The sequence below is a fragment of the Balaenoptera borealis genome (assembly GCF_965194805.1).
Source record: "Balaenoptera borealis genome assembly, chromosome: 21".
NCBI lineage: Eukaryota > Metazoa > Chordata > Mammalia > Artiodactyla > Balaenopteridae > Balaenoptera > Balaenoptera borealis.
Genome location: NC_138880.1, coordinates 13,930,284 through 13,952,092, shown reverse-complemented (window position 1 = coordinate 13,952,092; position 21,809 = coordinate 13,930,284).

Sequence of the window (21,809 nt, the reverse complement as noted above, 5' to 3'; positions counted from 1 at the left end):
AGGTTTGCTTTCACTACCCGTGTTGTAGAGTTTCCTGCCTAAGGTAGCGGTGGTCCAGCCCCTATGTTTCCAGGAGGTTTGCTTTCACTACCCGTGTTGTAGAGTTTCCTGCCTAAGGTAGCGGTGGTCCAGCCCCTATGTTTCCAGGAGGTTTGCTTTCACTACCCGTGTTGTGGAGTTTCCTGCCTAAGGTAGCGGTGGTCCAGCCCCTATGTTTCCAGGAGGTTTGCTTTCACTACCCGTGTTGTAGAGTTTCCTGCCTAAGGTAGCGGTGGTCCAGCCCCTATGTTTCCAGGAGGTTTGCTTTCACTACCCGTGTCGTAGAGTTTCCTGCCTAAGGTAGCGGTGGTCCAGCCCCTATGTTTCCAGGAGGTTTGCTTTCACTACCCGTGTCGTAGAGTTTCCTGCCTAAGGTAGCGGTGGTCCAGCCCCTATGTTTCCAGGAGGTTTGCTTTCACTACCCGTGTTGTAGAGTTTCCTGCCTAAGGTAGCGGTGGTCCAGCCCCTATGTTTCCAGGAGGTTTGCTTTCACTACCCGTGTCGTAGAGTTTCCTGCCTAAGGTAGCGGTGGTCCAGCCCCTATGTTTCCAGGAGGTTTGCTTTCACTACCCGTGTTGTAGAGTTTCCTGCCTAAGGTAGCGGTGGTCCAGCCCCTATGTTTCCAGGAGGTTTGCTTTCACTACCCGTGTTGTAGAGTTTCCTGCCTAAGGTAGCGGTGGTCCAGCCCCTATGTTTCCAGGAGGTTTGCTTTCACTACCCGTGTTGTAGAGTTTCCTGCCTAAGGTAGCGGTGGTCCAGCCCCTATGTTTCCAGGAGGTTTGCTTTCACTACCCGTGTCGTAGAGTTTCCTGCCTAAGGTAGCGGTGGTCCAGCCCCTATGTTTCCAGGAGGTTTGCTTTCACTACCCGTGTCGTAGAGTTTCCTGCCTAAGGTAGCGGTGGTCCAGCCCCTATGTTTCCAGGAGGTTTGCTTTCACTACCCGTGTTGTAGAGTTTCCTGCCTAAGGTAGCGGTGGTCCAGCCCCTATGTTTCCAGGAGGTTTGCTTTCACTACCCGTGTCGTAGAGTTTCCTGCCTAAGGTAGCGGTGGTCCAGCCCCTATGTTTCCAGGAGGTTTGCTTTCACTACCCGTGTTGTAGAGTTTCCTGCCTAAGGTAGCGGTGGTCCAGCCCCTATGTTTCCAGGAGGTTTGCTTTCACTACCCGTGTTGTAGAGTTTCCTGCCTAAGGTAGCGGTGGTCCAGCCCCTATGTTTCCAGGAGGTTTGCTTTCACTACCCGTGTTGTGGAGTTTCCTGCCTAAGGTAGCGGTGGTCCAGCCCCTATGTTTCCAGGAGGTTTGCTTTCACTACCCGTGTCGTAGAGTTTCCTGCCTAAGGTAGCGGTGGTCCAGCCCCTATGTTTCCAGGAGGTTTGCTTTCACTACCCGTGTTGTAGAGTTTCCTGCCTAAGGTAGCGGTGGTCCAGCCCCTATGTTTCCAGGAGGTTTGCTTTCACTACCCGTGTCGTAGAGTTTCCTGCCTAAGGTAGCGGTGGTCCAGCCCCTATGTTTCCAGGAGGTTTGCTTTCACTACCCGTGTTGTAGAGTTTCCTGCCTAAGGTAGCGGTGGTCCAGCCCCTATGTTTCCAGGAGGTTTGCTTTCACTACCCGTGTTGTAGAGTTTCCTGCCTAAGGTAGCGGTGGTCCAGCCCCTATGTTTCCAGGAGGTTTGCTTTCACTACCCGCGTTGTAGAGTTTCCTGCCTAAGGTAGCGGTGGTCCAGCCCCTATGTTTCCAGGAGGTTTGCTTTCACTACCCGTGTTGTAGAGTTTCCTGCTGCAAAGAACTGCTCCCCTGCTATCTCCAAGCAACAAGGAAGACAGCAAAATCTTCAGACTCTCCTGGGACCTTCAGAAAACTTGTTTAGTCCAACGTGTTTCAGCAGAGTTCGGGTTTCAAGACTTTCTTTTTCATGATCTCTTCTTTTGCCTTTATTTCTCACGATGCAGGGATTTATAATCCACTGGGGATAACCCAGGCACTGTCATGGCTGATGACTAAAATGTGGACTGTTTGGGCATTAATGTACAACACTGAATAGCGTCCCTTCCAAATTCAGATCCACCTGGAACCCCAGAACAAGACCTCATTTCTAAAGCAGGGTCTTTGCAGATGCAATTCAGTAAGATGAGGTCATACTAGATTAAGGTGTGCCCTCTATCCAATCACTGGTGTCCTTATAAGAAAGCCACGTGAAGACAAAGAGATACACAGGCGTGAGGGCGGAGACAGATTGGAGGGATGCGTCTACAAGCCAAGGAACGCCAGGGACTGCTGGCAGCCAGTGGGAGAGAGGCCTGGGACGGATGCTCCTCGGAGCCCCCAGGGAGGGACGAACCGTGCTGATACCTTCATTTGGGACTTCTAGTCTCCGCAACGGTAAGAGAGTACATTTCTGTTGTTTTAAGGCACCCAGGTGCTGGTGTTTTTTACGGCAGTGCTTGCAAACTAATTACAGCAGGCTGTGGCCTCAGAGGGCCAGGGGTATGGGCAGAGCTCTGGAACTCGAGTCGTGGGAAGGGACAGTGGTTCTCGCTGTGAGGGGCAGTGAGGTATTGGGTGGGGGAGATCCACAGAGATCACAGGTGTCAGGCATTGAGCAAAGGTCTAATTGAAACACAGGTGTTTTGTGTCATTGCCTTTCTCCACCATCCTCCCCACCTGACGGCCATTTCTTTCTGGTCAGAGAGAAAGAGGCCCACAAAAATCCCTTTCCTCCCTTATATCTGCATCCATAATATTTCTAGAAGATGTAAGTAGTTGTCTGCCAGAATATGCCTTAAATATCAATACACAAAAGAAATTGCAAACAGGTTGCAAACCAGTTCATTTCAAAGCTTTGGCTACAACAAAATAAATTACTTCAGCACTTCGTTTCTTACACATTATTTATAGCGAATTTGCTTTGACAGCACACGCACACCTTAACCGTGATCGCTCTATGGATTTTCCACTTTTTCTAAATTGACCTTATACTACTCTCATAAAGAAAACATTTTTATAAAACCTCCTTTAAAAGAGTGGTGTTGTATCTGCCGTAAAAAACTGATTGCTGATGGAGAGGTTCTCCTCAGATAAGAGGCTGAGGCTCACGGTTGGCGGGGAAAATGTGAGCAAGATGCTGTCAACGACTTTTCAATGTGCGAGACCTGGGGACCACTCAGGGGTCCGGGGAGCAACTGTCTTTACGGGACTAGGAGCTGCCAGGAGGTCCTGAGGTGGGTGTGTGGTGAGGAATAAACTCCTCCTGAGGGGCTGGGGTAGGGGTGGTGCTGGAGCACAGAGTCTTGACTTTTCCTACAACTACGGGGTCAAAATGGCAGGAGGAAATACATCTCGGTCTCACCCTGGGCTGCTGTGAATGAAAACACGGAGGGAGAGGGAGGTTGGTGAGCAGGAGAGAAAGCTCCTGTGGTTCACCGCAGGAAGGCAGGCCACACCTGCGGAGAGGCACCTTCGTGTCCCCTGGAGGTCCCAGCATCATTTTACGTGTTGGTCATCGATTGCTGTGTAACTTCGAAACTGTCTTAACACAACGATACACGTTTATTACCTCGGAGTTAACGTGGGTAAGGGCTTCAGGAGAGGAGTAGTGGTCGCTCGCCAGGCCCGGACCCAGAAGCCTCCCACTTGGGCCTGATTCTCCCCTACACCGTCCCGACCCTCTGAGTCTCCATCGGGGGGAGGTAGCTAGGGGCCATGGAGGCCCACCCGGGGCAATGCCAGTTTCAGATGCCCATCCACAGCCCTCTCAGCTCTGCAGCCTCATTGCTCTGAGCCCTCGGAAGGCTCAAGGGGCCTCCTCCCCGACCCCAAGCCCCCAGCTATCCCTCCAGCCCCACTGCTCACTAGGCCTCAGGGCAGAGATAGACACTTTGCTCTAGACAGAAATCGATCGTTCTCATTACCCGTCACTCTGAATCTTTAGAGTCGGTTCTGCCAGTCTTCTGCATCAGGGGGTTGCCAGCCCGAAGCGAGGAGCCTCTCGCCGTGGCGGGGGTGGGGAGGCGAGGGATGTGGCCCCGTGTTGGGGTCACAGAGCCAGTGATGAGCTGAAGGCCTGGCCGATCCGGTGGAGCAGCCTCGGACCCCAGCAAGCCCGGCCCAGGAACAGCCTGGGAGGACGCCAAAGGAGCGGAACGTGGGCCTGGAGGACTCATCCTGGCCCTGGGCCCCTGGCCCAGGTCTGAAAGCCTGGCCTCGGGAACGAGGGCCAACAGCTCCTTCCCCTCCTTTGTCTAGCAGCTGGAAGCAAGGAAAAGCACCTTTTCCGTGCACAGAGATGCACGGCCATCAAAACAGATTGCAACACTTTGGCAGAAAACTAAGGCCCCTTTCTGCTGGAGCTGCCTGCTATTTGTAACTTAAGTCGCTTAACTCCTACAGGAGTTCCCCCGACGCAAAAAAAAAAACCCCACAAAAAGCAGCTCTGCACAGTCCGCTCAGGGAAGGCCACTCTCTTGCGTCCAGTAGTGCTGAGTGCCTTTATTTTTGACACTCACATCACTGGGTGTCCCGATGGCAACCTGTGGAGGAGGAAGGCAGGTGCCCCGGTTAGACCTGCGCACTCTGGGTGGAGGATGGGAGTGGCTAGTTACCAGTTCATCAAGTATCTTAAAAACCATCTCAGAAATCAGCTCTTTTGTCGTCTGCAGTAGCCAGGACAAGAGTTATAAGGCAAGGGTGAGAGAATTGCTAGGAATGGGAAGGAGCCTACCATGTACTGTCTTCCCTTCAAGGCTTAACCTCGCCCTTCCCCCGCCCCTCCTCCAGGTACAGACCCTCTCCTAAGGCCCTCCTCCTTCACATCCCCCGTCCTGTGGTTTCCTAGACACTTTTTATCTGGGCCAGTCATTCCGATGGTTAGTCATACGTTGTGTTAGAGATCTGTAGTGGCTTACAAAAACATAAAAAAGATTTTTAAAACTCAGGTATAATATTGGCACAGAGAAAAGCACAGTCTTATCCAGTTGCTAAAAGGGGGCCAGAAAGTTTCTCTAAGTCTCTTTCCGGAGGCCTAAGTTAAAGGGCAAAGGATCATTGCAGGGGCTGCGCAGTGTCTTTAGGTGCAATCAGACTGGTTTTTAGGAACAGAACATCTTCTCTCAACACTGAGAACGGAGAAAAATCTCCCCAGCGGGTCCAGCCAAAGACCTCGGTGCACCGTCTCATCCGAGAAGATGGCTCATCTCTTACGACAGTGGGGGGTCTTGTTTGCTTGCTTGTTTGTTTGTTTTGGCCGCGTTGGGTCTCCGCTGCTGCGCGTGGGCTTCCTCTAGTTGCGGTGAGCGGGGCTGCTCTTCGTTGTGGTGCGCGGTGTGGGGTTTTTGGTTTGGTTGTGGTTCTTTTTTTTTTTTTTAATCAAAATTACAAGCTGGCTCAAATAACTTACTCCTTTGGTAGAAATGAGAAAAGCATAAGTCGATGCAAATGGACAAGAAAGAATTACAGAAGGAAGGAGAGGGTGCAAGAGGCTTTTTTTTTTTTCTTCATAAGAACAGATTGTTTTACTAAACCGTCAGCTGCTGTCCCTCCTTCCCAGTTGGGGGCTGTGACGGGGCCCTTGCTGCCGCCTTCCTGCATTTGCTCCTTAGCCCCCACGCCATTTCCCTGGGTGTTGCTAGGTCCCTTGTCCCTGTGCTCCAGGTTAGGGGCTCCTCTGGGGTCTGACTGTCGCCAGCCTCTTCCTCGCCCTCCTCTTATACATAAAGACCTTAGGAAAGGGTATGCTGGCCTCTGGTTCCGGAACTTCCGCACCCTTGTTTTGTCTTGCTCTCTTGTAGCAGCTGGTGGACGCTCTGCAGCTTCATGTGCAGAAACTCCTGCTGGGCTCCAGCCAGGGTAGTCACACGTTCAAAAAAGGGGGTCCAGCCGGGCCATCAGACTGTTCAGGTGTTGCTCTGTCTGGGCCAGCTGTTGTGTCAGCTGGGCCAGCTGTTGAAGAGGCATTTTTTATAAACTTAAGAGCAAGGGACAGAAACGTTAAAAAAAAAAAGAAACCTAAAATTTCCACACCAGGAACCATGTCTAAAGTTTGCTCCATCCCCATTACAGCACCCATCACACTGACTGGTCCAGAGTAGTTCCAAAAGGTTATTTATCACAAGGTGTTAGCCCTCTAATTTGTAACTTTCACTATTTAACAACTGCTTCATCTCTTCTTCCCTGGAGTCACAGCCTGCGCTAGGCTGCAGTGCTCCAAATGGCCAGCAGGCGTCGCCAGCTAACACGATTCTGAGCAGCCAGAAAACGCCAAGTTCTTTCTCTCTACTTGAAAACTTTCCATGGAGCCTTAATGTGGGCAAAGTCCAAATTCCTATCCAGGACATCCCAGGCCCTTCAGATTTAATCCAATTCACTTTTTATGGCTTTAGTTCTTACCAATTCAGGCACCCATTCAATCAATCAGGAAAGGCTTATTGAACACTTGTATTTTTATCAGGTGCTTTGCTGGGGCCTGGAAATAAAAAGATAACAGAGATTTCATCTCTGCTCTGGAGAAACTCACTGCCTACCCCACCTAGGAAAGCAGTTTCGGGCTACGCTGCTATGTTAAAGAGACATCTATCTACACTCACGTACACACACACACACAGTGGCTTAAAGAAAATTAAATTTATTTATTTCTCACTCCAGAAACCAGAGTGGTCCAGACTGGTCAGTTGGGGATCTGGCTGCTTCCCATCTTGTCGTGCGTCATCATCCGTAGGATGTTGTCCTTAGTTGCACTGTCAAAGCTGGGTCATGACAATATCCAAGCTTCAGCCTGGGAAAGGGGAAGAGAAAAAGAGGAGGGCAGGCAATTTCCTTTTAAGCAGGAAACACAGAAGCTGCACCTACCCTTTGATTCACATTCCAGGGCAGGGACCTAGTCATGTGGCCACATCTAGCTGCAAGGAAGGCTGGGAAATGTAGTCTTTATCTAGGCATCAGCGTGCCCAGCTAACAATAAGTTGCAACTACCAGTCTGGTCAGAAAGCATCTCTTTTTTTCATACAACCTAACTTTACTCTTAATGGATTCGTGAAACAATTTTTGTGTCTTCTACATTGCTGTCAATGGTAATTGCACTGTCAGGGTTTAGGGATGCCGGTTCATAGAAATTTGTGGTGACTAATAGCAATTTACCATGTACATTTCATATTTGTGAGACATATCTATTACTGCCCATCAGAGATGGTAAAGTCTTACCACAATGACAACTGAGTTGATAAAATTCAGTGAAATACAACTTAGAATCCAGTTTATTTTCTACTCATGAGAATATGACATTTGAGTCGGCTTCTTGAGGCTGGTCAGGTGGGAAAGGAGGAAGAACATTCTAGAATGTGACTAGCATCTGTAGAGGCCTGTAGTCATGGCTAGGCCAGCTCTATTGGTACGTTGGTTATTGGGTGCGGGTATGTGTGTGGGGAAGGAAGACAGGAGAGAAACTGGGAAAATAGAGTAGAATCAGATTGTGCTAAGCTTCTCACTCCAAACTAAGGAACTTGGATTTTACCTGGCAGAGTAGATGCTTGGGGGGCACTTCCCAGTCTAAGAGCCAAGGTCAGGCCCCAAACTTTCTGTCACTGTATGTGGGTGGGCTCCAGGCAGCCAGTGTGCAGTACTTGACCTCACTGTCTCACTCACGAGACAGTGAGCGGAGATAATGTGGTAAGGGTGTGTGTGTGTTGCTTTGTTCTTGTTGGAAAAGACTCGTGTATGTTATGGAATCAGTAGGAAGGATCCAGAAGCCAGAGGTTGAGAACAGGAGAGAGAAGGGATAATGGACAGTTTTATGTTCCTCCGAAGGACTCTTGGCCAAGATTCAAGGCAGGAATGAAGGACTTTGCTTTTGTAGGAGGGACGGCATCCCTGCCATAACGAGAGAACACAGAGAAGAAAAGGCAGGCTTTCGTCTGGTGTTAGGAAGAAGAGGGGGCAATTCTGTCTCAGCCATTTCTGTTTCTCTGTATAGTAGAAGCAAGGTCACCTCCTGAGTGAAGAAATCCGAGGAGAGTAGAGAGGGTTCAAAACCACGCTTGTGAGGGTAAGAGAGTGAGTGGGCTGGCAAAACCTAGTAGTGTTACTCAGTAGGTCATCAGTTTATGCACGTGTTCAATCAACAAATGTTCACTGAGATCAAGCAGAATGGCAGGAAGTGGGAAATGCAGAGATGAGTAAAACCCAGCAGCTGATGACAGGGCTTCCCTATACAGTTGTACAAGTTGTGCACTGCCCAAACATGCCAGTAAGGAAAGGAGCTTAAGCTGAAATCCAGTTGATGCATCACTAGGCACGTCCCACAGCAAATGGGCTACATGTGCCCAGAGGGAGTGCCTTTATCAGTGAACTCAAAGGGCTAACGTGAAAGTTTGAGGCCCTGGTTAAGGGCTAGTTGCTTTAGGTCATGGGAGAGAAGAATGCACTGTAATTAAGAGAAGGCTCTGAGGGCACAGAGGGAAGAGTGACATGAACCAACCAATGCAGAGTGAGCAGGTCCTTGAGGGGATGAGACCAAAATCCTCTCACGTAAAGTGAGCTTGGACATTCTCCTCTGACTCGGGGACCCCGGGGCCACCAGAGAGCAAGCAGGGGGAGCGGGCAGAGTGGGAGGGAAGGGGAGTCATTGACAGAGGTGAGGAAGCTCATTTCACTGTGTCGTCCTGTTTGGCTCTGAAAATATTTCTAGTGCATACATGCTCTCTTCCCATCAGGGACACCTAGTCAGGGCTGGACAGGTGAATCCACAGAGGAAGGGGGCACCAGACCCCCCAAGTGTAGCTAAGCCTGGAGTGTTAGTATGCTAATTAGCAGCAGCCTTTCTCATCAGCCAGTGGCGATGGGCCACCAAGGTGGGGTCGCCGGTGGGGCAGTTCTGCTCCGCAGTGAGTGTTTCTTTTCACGTTGAGGTTGTGTGGGTGAAGAGCAGGGCAAGGAAGAGGACATGTTTGCCCCATGTTGCTTCTAACTCTGGAGGCTTTCTTTCCTTTCTGGATCCAGGGATTCCGCTCACATATTGAGTCCAGAACCCAAAACGCCCTTGCTAGGCCTCTAGCAAGCTGTGTTTTAGATATTTATAAATGATTAATAACATTACATATATTCAATTCATGGAGTAAAAACCCCTCACATTTGTTATCCTGTTTGAGATGGGAGACGACTCGGTGAGCTGTGACAGAGCCACGTCTCGGGGAAGGTGACTCGGCTGAGGTCACGGGCACGGTTGATTACCCGGCAGAGCTAGGGTGCAAATCCCTGTCTGCCTGATTTCAGAATAACTTGCTCTCTTTTTACCCAGAGAAAGGGAATAGTAACACCTGCTTTATAGTTGTGAGAATTAAATGAGAAAATCAACACAAGGTGTCCAGCAGAACTCCCTGTGCATAATTCTACATTTTCACTCTCAGAAAGTCTTCTCTCTGTAACCAAGAGTGACCAACCACTGCTACACCACAATACAGAGAACACAGGCTGGCTGGTCCTGGGCCGCAGACAGCCTGTGTGTCACTCTGTGTTATCACGTGGTGCCTGCCTGCTGTTTGGTGCTCAGAGATGGCCTCCTCAGGCCACCATGCTCCTCCTCTGTCTCCTTTCCCAGTAGAAACACAAAAGCTGCGTGAATGCGGAACAGCATTGTGGTTGTGGTGGGGATAGGGTGGGGTTCTAAGACTGTCATCAATTATTATCAAAAAACACTTCGTCATTCCATTTTAACACGGTGCTTACCGGGCACAGTGCCAGAGACAACAGTCTAGGACAGACAATGGGAATAAGTAAAGGATGGGAGGAGCATCTCCCGCTATCTCTAACCCACCAGCTATATAGGAAGTCCTTCTAGACACAATGGTTCTCAACCTCACCGGATACAACTCCCCCTTTTTATAATGAATACACTATATTATTATCATGAAATAAAGATGTAAACCATTATAACTTGCCTTTGATAGAGTATTGATGGGCGAGGACACAAGGGAGCCTTCTGGGTTGTTGGAAATATTCTATATATTGATTTGGGTGGTAGTTACATGGCTGTATTCATATATAAAAATTCATTGAACAAGGGATCTCTCTATTATTTTTTACAAATTTATATAAATCTATAATTATCTCTTAAAATTTAAATTAAAAGCGAGATCCAGGTAAAGTTTTAAATGTGTATTTTGCCATAATTTTTAAAAAACGAGGTGTGTTTCACACCCATCAGATTGGCAGATATGGAGAAGTTTAATAATATTCATTTCATCAAGGATGTGGAGTAAAGGGAAATTCTTCAGTGCTGCTAGGGGCATAAATTAGTACAATGGCTATGGAGGACAGTTCAGTGTTACCTGCTAAGATTGGCAATGTAGGTGCCCTGGGAGCCAGCAGCTCGACTCTCACACATGAATAAGAATATATGTACGAGACATTCTTTGAGATATTGTTAGTAATGGTACAATATTGAAAACAAAGTGTTCATCTGTTTTTTCTTTTATTTAAAAATAAAGGGAGGGGCTTCCCTGGTGGCGCAGTGGTTGAGAATCTGCCTGCCAATGCAGGGGACACGGGTTCGAGCCCCGGTCTGGGAAGATCCCATATGCCGCGGAGCAACTAGGCCCGTGAGCCACAATTACTGAGCCTGCGCGTCTGGAGCCTGTGCTCCGCAACGAGAGAGGCCACGATAATGAGAGGCCCTCGCACCGCGATGAAGAGCGGCCCCCACTTGCCGCAACTAGAGAAAGCCCTCGCACAGAAACGAAGACCCAACACACCCATAAATAATAAATAAATAAATTTTAAAAATAAAAAAATAAAAAAATTTAAAAAAAAAATAAAGGGAGGGAATTCCCTGGTGGTCCAGTGGCTAAGACTCCGAGCTCCCAATGCAGGGGGCCTGGGTTCGATCCCTGGTCCGGGAACTAGATCCCACATGCCACAACTAAGAGTTCGCATGCCGCAACTAAATATCCCGCACGCCACAACGAAGATCCCGCATGCCGCAACTAAGACTCGGTGCAGCCAAATAAATAAATAAATATTTTAAAAATAAATAAAGGGACTTCCCTGGCAGTCCAGTGGTTAGGATTTGGCGTTTTCACTGCTGTGGGCCCAGGTTCAATCTCTGCTCGGGGAACTAAGATCTTGCAAGATACACAGTGTGGCCAAAAATAAATAAATGAATAAATAAATAAAATTTTAAAAATAAAAAATACTGTGCAAAAGTCAACATGGAACAGGAAACATGGATGGAAGTGTCGAATTTGTTTCCGCGGTTTGTGGGACTGTGCAGTGCCCAACAGACACACACATACCATTAGCAAGTAATTGTGGTTATTTAAGAATAAAATCAAAATATTATTTTTTTCTTAAAAAAAATCACATTTCCATGTTGCCTGTCAAAACTGTAGCAGATGGATGATGTACTAGGCCATTAACACATTTCTGTCTATTAAAAAACCTCTAGAGAAGCAAGCAGGTGAGCCTTGGAGTTAGCTCAATGGCGGGGGTCGGTGCTTTGCTAATAATAAACACTGTTCTCAGAACTCTTGAAGACACTTAGGAAGGCACAGCCCTGAGGAGCCAGGGGTGACTGTTGAAAAATACCAATGCAACACTCAAGACTCAGGAAGTTAAGAGGTGATGTGGCACTGGCACAATTGTGGAACCAGGAATTGAACCCATCAATGCGGCAGTGTGGTAGCCATCCCCCAGGAATCCTAGTCCCCTGGTATTCATGCCCTTATGTGGTCCTCTCCCACAGTGAATCACAGCTGGTCCTGTGGGGCCAGTAGAATATGGTGAAAATGACATCATGTGGCTTTCAAGCCTAGATCATAAATGGTATTGCAGATTCCACTTTGGTCTCCTGGATCTCTGGGAGATCCATCCACCATGTTGTCAGGACGCTCAAGCAGCCCCATGGAGAGGTCCATAGAGAGAGGAATTGGGGCTCCCAGCTGCCAGTCAGCACCATCTTAGCTCAATGTATGAACCACAGTGGAAGTGAATCCTCTCACCAAACTGTATACATTATGTTCAGTTTTTTGTATACCAATTATACCTCAACAAAGCTGAAGAAGGAAGGAAGGAAGGAAGGAAGGAAGGAAGGAAGGAAGGAAGGAAGGAAGAAGGAAGGAAGGAAGGAAGAAAGAGAAAGAAAGGGTTAGTGTTTTCATTTTCTTTGGATACATACTCAGAAGTGGAATTGCTGGATTATATCGTAGTTCTAGTTTTAATTTTTTTGAGGAAACTCCATATTCTTTTCATAGTGGCTGCACCAATTTACATCCTCACCAACGGTGCACAATGGTTCCCTTTTCTCCACATTCTAGCCAACAACTGCTATTTCAAGTCTTTTAGGTAATAGCCATTCTAAAAGGTGTGAGGTGATAGCTCATTGTGGTTTTGATTTATATTTCCGTGATGATTAATGATGTAGAACATCTCTCATGTTCCTGTTGGCCATCTGTATGTATTTTTTTGAGAAATGTCTTTTCAGGTCTTCTGCTCATTTTTAAATCAGATTGTTTATTTTTTGCTATTGAGTTGTATGAATTCTTTATATATTTTGGACATTAGCCCCTTATCACATATATGATTTGCAAACATTTTCTCTCATTCAGTATGTTGCCTTTTCATTTTGTTGATGGTTTCCTTTGCTGTGCAGAAAATTTTTAGTTTGGTGTAGTATTTTTGCTTTTGTTTCTTTTGCTTTGGACATCAGATTAAAAATATCATTGCCAAGACCTATGTCAAGGAGCTTACTGTCTATGTTTTCTTCTAAGATTGTTTTCAAATCTTATGTTCAAGTCTTTAATTCATTTTGAGTTAATTTTTTGTATAGTGTAAGATAATGGTCTAGTTTCATTCTTTTGCATGTGGCTGTCCAATTTTCCCAGCACCATTTATTAAAGAGACCATCCTTTCCTCATTGTCTATTCTTGTATCCTTTATCATAAATTAATTGACCATACCTGTGTAGATTTATTTCTGGGCTCTCTATTCTGTTCCATTGATCTATATGTCTGTTTCTATGCCAATACCATACTGTTTTATTTATTTATTTATTTATTTATATTTATTTATGTATATTTATGTATTTTATTTATTTATTTTTGGCTGTATTCGGTCTTCGTTGCTGCACACGGGCTTTCTCTAATTGCAGCAAGCAGGGGTTACTCTTCATTGTGGTGCGCGGGCTTCTCATTGTGATGGGTTCTCTTGTTGCGGAGCACGGGCTCTAGGCACATGGGCTTCAGTGTTTGCAGCATGTGGGCTCAGTAGTTGTGGCTCTCGGGCTCTAGAGCGCAGGCTCAGTAGTTGTGGCACACGGGCTTAGTTGCTCTGCAGTATGTGGGATCTTCCCGGACCAGGGCTCGAACCCATGTCCCCTGCATTGGCAGGCGGATTCTCAACCACTGCACCACCAGGGAATCCCCACCATACTGTTTTAATTACTATAGCTTTGTAATATAGCTTTAAATCATGGAGCATGATGACTCCAGGTTTGTTCTTCTTTCTCAAGATTGCTTTGGCTATTCAGGGTTTTTTTATGGTTCCATTCAAATTTTAGGATTGTTTTCTCTATTTCTGTGAAAAATGCCATTGGTATTTTTCTGAATTCTTGACTAATAGAAACTGTGAGAAATAATAAATGAGTACCACTGCTTAAAAAAATTCATTGAGCTGTACACTGATGATTTGTGCACTTTACCATATATAAGTGATACCGCAATAACAAAGTTTTAAATTTAATAATCAACTTAATGCAGAATAATAATAGAATGTATTAATTATAACATAAAATAAATAAAAGGAAAAATATGAACAGTGGTTTAATATAAAAATTCTTGGCCATTAAAAATCCAGAAGACTTGATAAGTTGCTTAGAAAAATCATCTCCATATATGTGATAGCACAAATGTAAACTGACTCTAGTCTGTTGAACTGGTAACTTGGATACTACAAGCAGAACTGCCATTGGTGGCTTGATTTTTCCAAAATAGTAAGTGTAGCAGATTATATTTTCCAAAAATGGCCCATTTCTTTTCCCACATGCTCTTCCAGAGACTTGACACTGTCCTATCAAGTGAGAGAATCTATTGCCTCTCACTTGAGATTGGGCACACCTCTGTGACTGCCTCAACAAAATGATGCTACTTGATTTATGACACTAGGTTATAAAAAGTGGTATAGTGGCAGTCAGCTTTTGGAATGGTGGAGTAAGGACTTTGAAAATCCATTCTTCCATAAAGGCAATAAGAACACTAAAAAAATTTTTTCAAAATCAACTTTGTCACAAGTTTGGAAATTAAATAAATCTTGCAACAATCCTAAGAGCATTTATTCAAGAAAAACAACTGAATATTGGTAAGAGCAATGAACTTTATGGCATTTTTAACTTGCTCAATTTCCATTCCTTATTTCCAGCTTTGTAATAGTCTTGAAAACCAAGAACTTTGTAACTATTGTAGTTGTGAAAACCAGCAGCGTAACAGCAAGTGGAGGGAGCACAAGGAGTTTAGAGATCTCTTAAATCCCCATTCCCAGAGAATTGTCTTTATTTGACTTCTCTGGTAGCTCCCTGGAAACCACCAAATTCAGGGCTGGTCTTTAGTTCACCAATTCAGAGCTCACTCAATGTGAACAGATTTTTCCTGGGGGCATTTGTCAAAAACAATCAGCAGGGGACATTCCTGGTGGCACAGTGGTTAAGAATCTGCCTGCCAATGCAGGGGACACGGGTTCAAGCCTTGGTCCAGGAAGATCCCACAAGCTGCGGAGCAACTAAGCCTGTGCGCCACAGCTACTGAGCCTGCGCTCTAGAGCAAGTGAGCCGCAACTACTGAAGCCTGCGTGCCTAGAGCCCGTGCTCCGCAACAAGAGAAGCCACCACAATGAGAAGCCTGTGCACCGCAACGAAGAATAGCCCCCGCTCGCCACAACTAGAGAAAACCTGCGCACAGCAACGAAGACCCAATGCAGCCAAAAGAAACCCAAAAAAACAAAAAAGCAATCAACAGCAATTGTTTAATATCACAGCTGCTTGAAGTGGCAATAACAGTTGGAAGAAACAAAAGGCTGACCAAAATCTTAAAAGGAAAAGCTGTAAAATGAGATGTCCGTAAGAAGATTTTAAAAGCTCTGACATACTAATAAAAATCTAAAAGGCCAGAGGCATGTGCAGGGCTGTGCGCATGCCCAGGAGACAGCTGAGAAGACCCTAATCTCTCACTCTGGCTGAACCTGAGGCTCTGCGCAAGCAGGAAATGAGGCAGAGTTGTAAACTGCTGGAGCATTGATCGTGAGCCCCAACATGCACATAGAAACGCTCAGCAAAGCTGGGAGATGTACTGGTTCAGGGAGTTTAAGAAAATATCTATGGGGCCTTAGGGCCTGTGACTGACGCCCCCTCCCCCCCGGGCTCTGCGGGGGAGCGACTCATGGAGCGGCCGTAAGGGGACACGGGTTCGAGCCCTGGTCTGGGAGGATCCCACGTGCTGTGGAGCGACTGGGCCCGTGAGCCACAGCTGCTGAGCCTGCGCGTCTGGAGCCTGTGCCCCGCAACGAGAGGCCATGACAGTGAGAGGCCCGCGCACCGCGATGAAGAGTGGCCCCCACTTGCCGCAGCTAGAGGAAGTCCACGCACAGAAGCAAAGACCCAACACAGCCAAAAATAAATAAATAAATTAAAAAAAAAAAACAACAACATCTGCAAAGATCGACATTGGTATTATAATGTAGATTAATACCTCAAAAAAAAAAAATGTGTGGCCTCATTGATAAAATGACATTTTGAGCAAAGACAAAAGGAGGAGGTTAGGAGCCAGAGGGGCAAGGGTGGAAGCAAGAAAACCTTTAGGAGCTAAGGCAGTTCAGAGATGGGCAGTTTGGTTAGTGTAGTAATAACAGAGGTAGTGAGAAATGGTTTGATTTTGGATATGCATTGAAGATAGGGCTTCAGAATTTATTCATAGACTGGGTGTGAAGTGTGAGGGAAAAAAAGGAATCGAGGATAGCTTCAAGGTCATTGACCTGAGCAACTGGAAGAATGGAGCTGCCATTTAATGAGATGGGGGAGACTATAGCACTAGGAGGTTTAGGGAGTTGAGGTGTTTTTTGTTTTTGTTTTAGTTTAATTTTTTAATTTTATTTAATTTTTTTTGTACAGCAGGTTCTTATTAGTCATCAATTTAATGCACATCCGTGTATACATGTCAATCCCAATCGCCCAATTCATCACATCACCACCCCCACACACCCCCCGCCGCTTTCCCCCCTTGATATCCATATGTTTGTTCTCAAGATGAGGTTTTTTTTTTTTTTTTTTTAAATAAGGTTTTAAATGCCAGTTAAAAGCTAGCTGCTTTAAAATGACAAGTTATGGGACTTCCCTCGTGGCACAGTGCTTAAGAATCTGCCTGCTAGTGCAGGGGACACAGGTTCGAGCCCTGGTCCAGAAAGATCCCCCATGCCACGGAGCAACTAAGCCCGTGCGCCACAACTACTGAGCCTGTGCGCCACAACTACTGAAGCCCAAGCACCTAGAGCCTGTGCTCCAACACAAGAGAAGCCACTGCAATGAGAAACGCACGCACCGCAACGAAGAGTAGCCCCCGCTCACCGCAACTAGAGAAAGCCCATGAGTAGCAATGAAGACCCAGCGCAGCCAAAAAATAAACAAACAAATAAATAAATTTACAAAAAACCCCTACAAGTTAAAAAAAAAAAAAAAAAAAAGAAAATATCTATCCAATCACTAGCTGACCACTAAGCTAAATGAACAAAGAATTCAGTGGCCACACGTGACCAAAAAATACAAACTCTACATAATTAGTTCAGGAAAGTCACTAAGCAAACAAATAGCAAAACAGAAAGAGAGAGGGGAAAAAAAAATTAAAAAACCTTGGAGGGGAGAATCTGATTTCCAGCATTGCTAATTATATTCTTTAAAATGTCCAGTTTTTGACAAAAAATTACATGATTTGAAAGAAACAGAAAAGTATGGCCTATACACAGGAGGAAAAGCAGTTAATAAAAACTGTCCCTTGGGTGTCTATACATCCAAGAACCTTAGCAAACTCCAAGTGGGATACCTCAAAGAGATCAACACCTAGACATATAATCCAACTATTGAAAGCTAAAGACAAAGAAAGAATCTTGAACATAGCAAGAGGGAAGTGGCTCATCACAAAGAATCATCAATAAGATTAACAGACAATTTCTCATCAGAAACCATGGAGACCAGATGGCAGTGGAGTGACATATTCAAAGTCCTGGGGGAGAAAAAGGACTGTCAACCAAGAATTCTATATTCAGCAAAGCTATACTTTAAAATGAAGGTGAAATGAAGACATTCACAGATTTTTTTAAGTAAGAGAATTGTTAGCAAACCTGTAGTACAAGAAATGCTCAAGGAGGTTCTCAAGTTGAAATAAAAGGACTCTAGACAGTAACTCCAATCTACACAAATAAAGAACACCATTAGAAGTACCTATATACCTTTGTGTTCTCTGACCACAATGGAATGAAATTGTAAATCAATAACAGAAGGAAATTTGGAACATTTACAAATGGATAGAAATTAAATAACACATTCCTTGAAATTTTCTGAGTGATAGGTGTGAGAGGAGCGTTTTTTGTTATTCATAATAAGACTCTTTCAACCAAATCTGAGTTTACGCTAATGAGGTAACTCTTGTTCGTTCCTAGATAGCCGAATGGCAGAGGAACAAATCTTGTGATTAGAAGGTTGGACCTCTGGGGAGACTGAGTTAGTCACCAAGGGCAAATGATTTAATCAATCATGCCTATATAATGAAACCTCCATAAACCCCCTAAACTACGGGGTTCAGAGAACTTCCAAGTTGGTGAGCACATCGAGATGCTAAGAGAGTGTGCTACCAATGCATCTGTCATTTGGCTGTTCCTGAGTTGTACGCTGAGTTCTGTGAGCCATTCTAGCAAATTACTGAGCCTGCGGGGGGGCTGTGGGACCCCACCCCCCAACTTTACAGATGGTTGGTCAGAAGTTTGGGAGGCTTGGACTTGCAGTTGGTCTCTGAAGTGGGGGCATTCTTTGGGACTGAGCCTTTAACACATCAGGTGTGTGCTAAATCCAGGTAGTTAGTGTCAGAATCAAATTATAAGACACGCAGTTGGGGTCCAGGGAGTTGGAGAATTTGTTGGTGTGGGGGAAACCCTCACATATTTGGCATCAGAAGTATTCTGAGTAAAAACAGATCGTAGTACTAGGAATTAACTTTTCCATTGTGTATTCCTGCCTAACAAGCCATCCCAAAACTTAGTGGCTTAAAACAAAACCATTTAGGGACTTTCCTGGTGGTCCAGTGGTTAAGACTTCATGCTCCAATGCAGGGGCCCCAGGTTCGATCCCTGGTCAGAGAACTAGGTCCCACATGCATGCCACAACTCATACCACAAGTAAAGATCCTGCATGCTGCAACTAAGACCCAGCGCAGCCAAATAAATAAATATTAAAAAAGCAAAACCAAAAAATACACACAAAAAGAACCCACAAAAAAAAAAAAGAGAAGAAAAGAAAAACAAAACAAAACAACACATTTGTTACTTCTTATGATTTTGTGGCTTGGCTGGGTGGTTCTTTTGCTGGTCTTGCCTGGGCTTGATCAAGAAGCTGCATTTGGCAGGTGGGTTGCCTGGAGCTGGAAGGTCTCACTTGGCGGAGATAGATGGGAAACTGGGACCTCTCTTTTTACTTGGCACCTGGATTCTGAGAACGTAAGCCCCAGTGTGCGCATGCTTATCCAGCCTCTGCTGTGTCACAGGTCCGTGAGCCAAGCAATTCATAAGGACAAGCCCAAAGTCAGTTTAGGAGGAGACTACCCAAGGACATGAATGCCGTGAATACCAGTGGGCTTGAATCACTGGGAGCAATCAGTGTAACTGTCTGTAATTTTATATACATTATTGCTATCCTGACAGACAGCAGGCTGCCACCTAGTTTTTCTTGTCATCTCTTTTTACAGGCGAGGATCTAAGGTCCAGAGAGGTCAAGTAACTTATACTTGCCCAAGGTCCATAGCAATTAAGTGGTGGGAAATTCTAATTCCTGATTCCAAAGTCTGTGACCTTCCACTCAATTACAGTCTCCTCCTGGGAAGACCTGGAGTACAAGAACAGATGCAACTCACGAGAGAACTCCAACCCATGCTTTTATTACAATGGGAAGCAAAGCAAGCTTTATTTTTGTTTGCATGTAATGGAGAAGATGAATGAGTCAGATAATATGGGTGGAGAAGATGTTAAAATAGGTCATTTGTGACCTTGATGGCCAAAACATCCCATGCTCTCAATGGAAGTTTTATGGTTCCTCAACTGTGGTCACTCAATATTTCATACGTAGTACTCGACTGTAGCTCTTTCCTGTGTACTATTTGTTGTTCCCCATTTATTATCAGTTCTTCTTGGTCTGGGTCCACTTTCCCTTGTATAGTGTCTGAAGCACAGCAGACTCTCAACAAATGTTTGTGGAATGAATGAATGAGGGAGCAGAGGTCAGGGAGGCCAAAGATGGACTCTTTCACACTTTGCCAGGGACTCTGAAGAGAGTCAATGGCTATCCAGGGAGTGAAGCATTAAATGTCATGAACAATGAACTGTGTATTATCTGAATAACAAGCAGGAGTTCATAGAAGCAGATGTTTTGGTTAAACAAATAGGTCAAAATTCAAGAAATTAAAGACTAATCTTAAAATCAATTTGTGCTTTTAAATAGCTTTGTCATATTTTTCACTTAGAAAATGTCTCATTCATTTCAGCCTATTCCACTTGTTAGTTTCATTTTGGTTTGTTGATTTTTTTCCATAGTTTTTTACCAACAATTTCAAAAGTCCCCAGGGAGGAGTCCTACCCCACAGCACAGATTCTCTCCACTTGCTTGTTCTACTCCTTTCAGCATTGATTTCAAGAATTTAAAGTTTCTTTTCCAGTTGGCAGTAAATTGTCCCAAAGAAAATTTGTTTAAAAATGCAAGAGTTGGGAGATTTCGTCTCTAGAGATATTGAACCATGAAGCGTTTGCACTCTGGTGATACCAGGCCCAGTGAAGGACAGGGGTGAAGCAACAATTAAATTAAAAAAATAAACTTTAAAAAAGTAAGTGTAAGTCCACTCACTGAATGCAGCACCCCAGCCGTTTTCAAATGGTATATTTAAGTGGTGTTGGTGGAGTTTTCTAAGAAAAGAAGAACGAATCTCCAAAGAAAGGAAGGAAGGGCAGATTCATATTGACTATTCTGAAAACACTAAGATTTAACGGGGTAATTTAACATCCATGTGAAATATAGAGAGATTAGAAGCTTGTTTAGAACCATTTCTTAAGTTCATGCCGCGTATGCTCATTCACAAACAGGCAGTGCTGCTTCTTTAGCTTCCGCAGTTGTCCTAAGTAAAGCCAGTAAGGGCTGCCCACCATCTCCTGATCACCTGGGCCGGTTATGGTGGCAGGAACCAGTCCTGGTTCCAAATTTTCCTGACCTTCTTTTAGAAGGATCTGCAGCTGTGTGGATTTTCTCCCTGGGAAACTTTGGGCAGGTAGACCAGCAGTCGGTAAAGGCAGAGATGAATGGTCATGAATTCTGGGAGGCTGGGATCGAATTCCAGGAAGCTGGCACGGATTTCAGGTTAGCTCTGGACTTGCCTTCACACAAAGGAATGTCTCTATGGCGCAATTTCTGGCGACAGTCAGAGGCCTGTGGGACCAGAGCAGGTGTTCTTTATACTGAGAGCTGACACACAGCACACTTAGTTTAAAAGAGCCTCCATATGCTTCATCTTAACTGAGCAAATAAGACAGGTATCACTGACCCGAGGTTAGAGAAGACCAAACTAGGACTTCATGACGGCCACACTGGAGGCAAATCTAGGACTAGAACCCAGGTCTTCAACTATTCAACTATCCCTGGAGCCCCCAGTTGACCAGGCCTTCAGCCCATCGCTGGCTCTGTGAACTCCACGCCTGGTCACGTCCCTCACCTCCCTCCCAGCTGCCATGACAGACCCCTCGCTGTTGGCAAGGGGTGCAGGGGACTGTGGCAGACCGGGTATAAATATTTATAAAGTTACACATTAATAAGACATATACTGAGCACAAAGATGGATTCCTGACTCGAAGATCAAGGCGGCCTTTGATGGGCTGCAGGGATCTGGGGGCCCCCTCTCTACATATGGCCATGTTTCAGAGGATGAGCTTCTATGACTCTTGGCTCTCCCTGGCCTGTCACTAAGGTGGTTCTCAACCAGGAGCAATTTCATCCTCAGGGGACATTTGGCAATGTTCACAGGCATTCTGGGTTGTCCCAACTGGGGTGAGGCGGGTACTCTAGCATCTAGTGGGTAGAGGCTAGGGATGCTGCCGTATATCCTACAGCACACAGGGCAGCCCCCAGATGTTAGCGGTGCCAAGGCTGAGATACCCTGCTTCAAGGCAACAAGCCTGGGCTTAGGAAAGCACTCCCTTGACAGAGAAGCTTGCTCAAGACCTCACAGCTAGTGAAATCCAAGCCTAAGGCCAGGGATTCCAGTGAGGCTGTTCCAAAGCCCTCACTCATTCAAGGAAAAACCTTTTTTTTTTTTTCTTCTGGCATCATTATCCTCTCGTTCTTACTCTCAATTTCTTCTCCTATAAAATGGGGTCACAATACCTACCAAATAGTATTATTATGAAGATTAAGTCAGCTAAGGCATATGAAAATGCTTTGTAAACTGGTTAGTACTGAACTAATACCAGTTATTATTATGAATAAAAAGATCGTGAGTAACCAAAT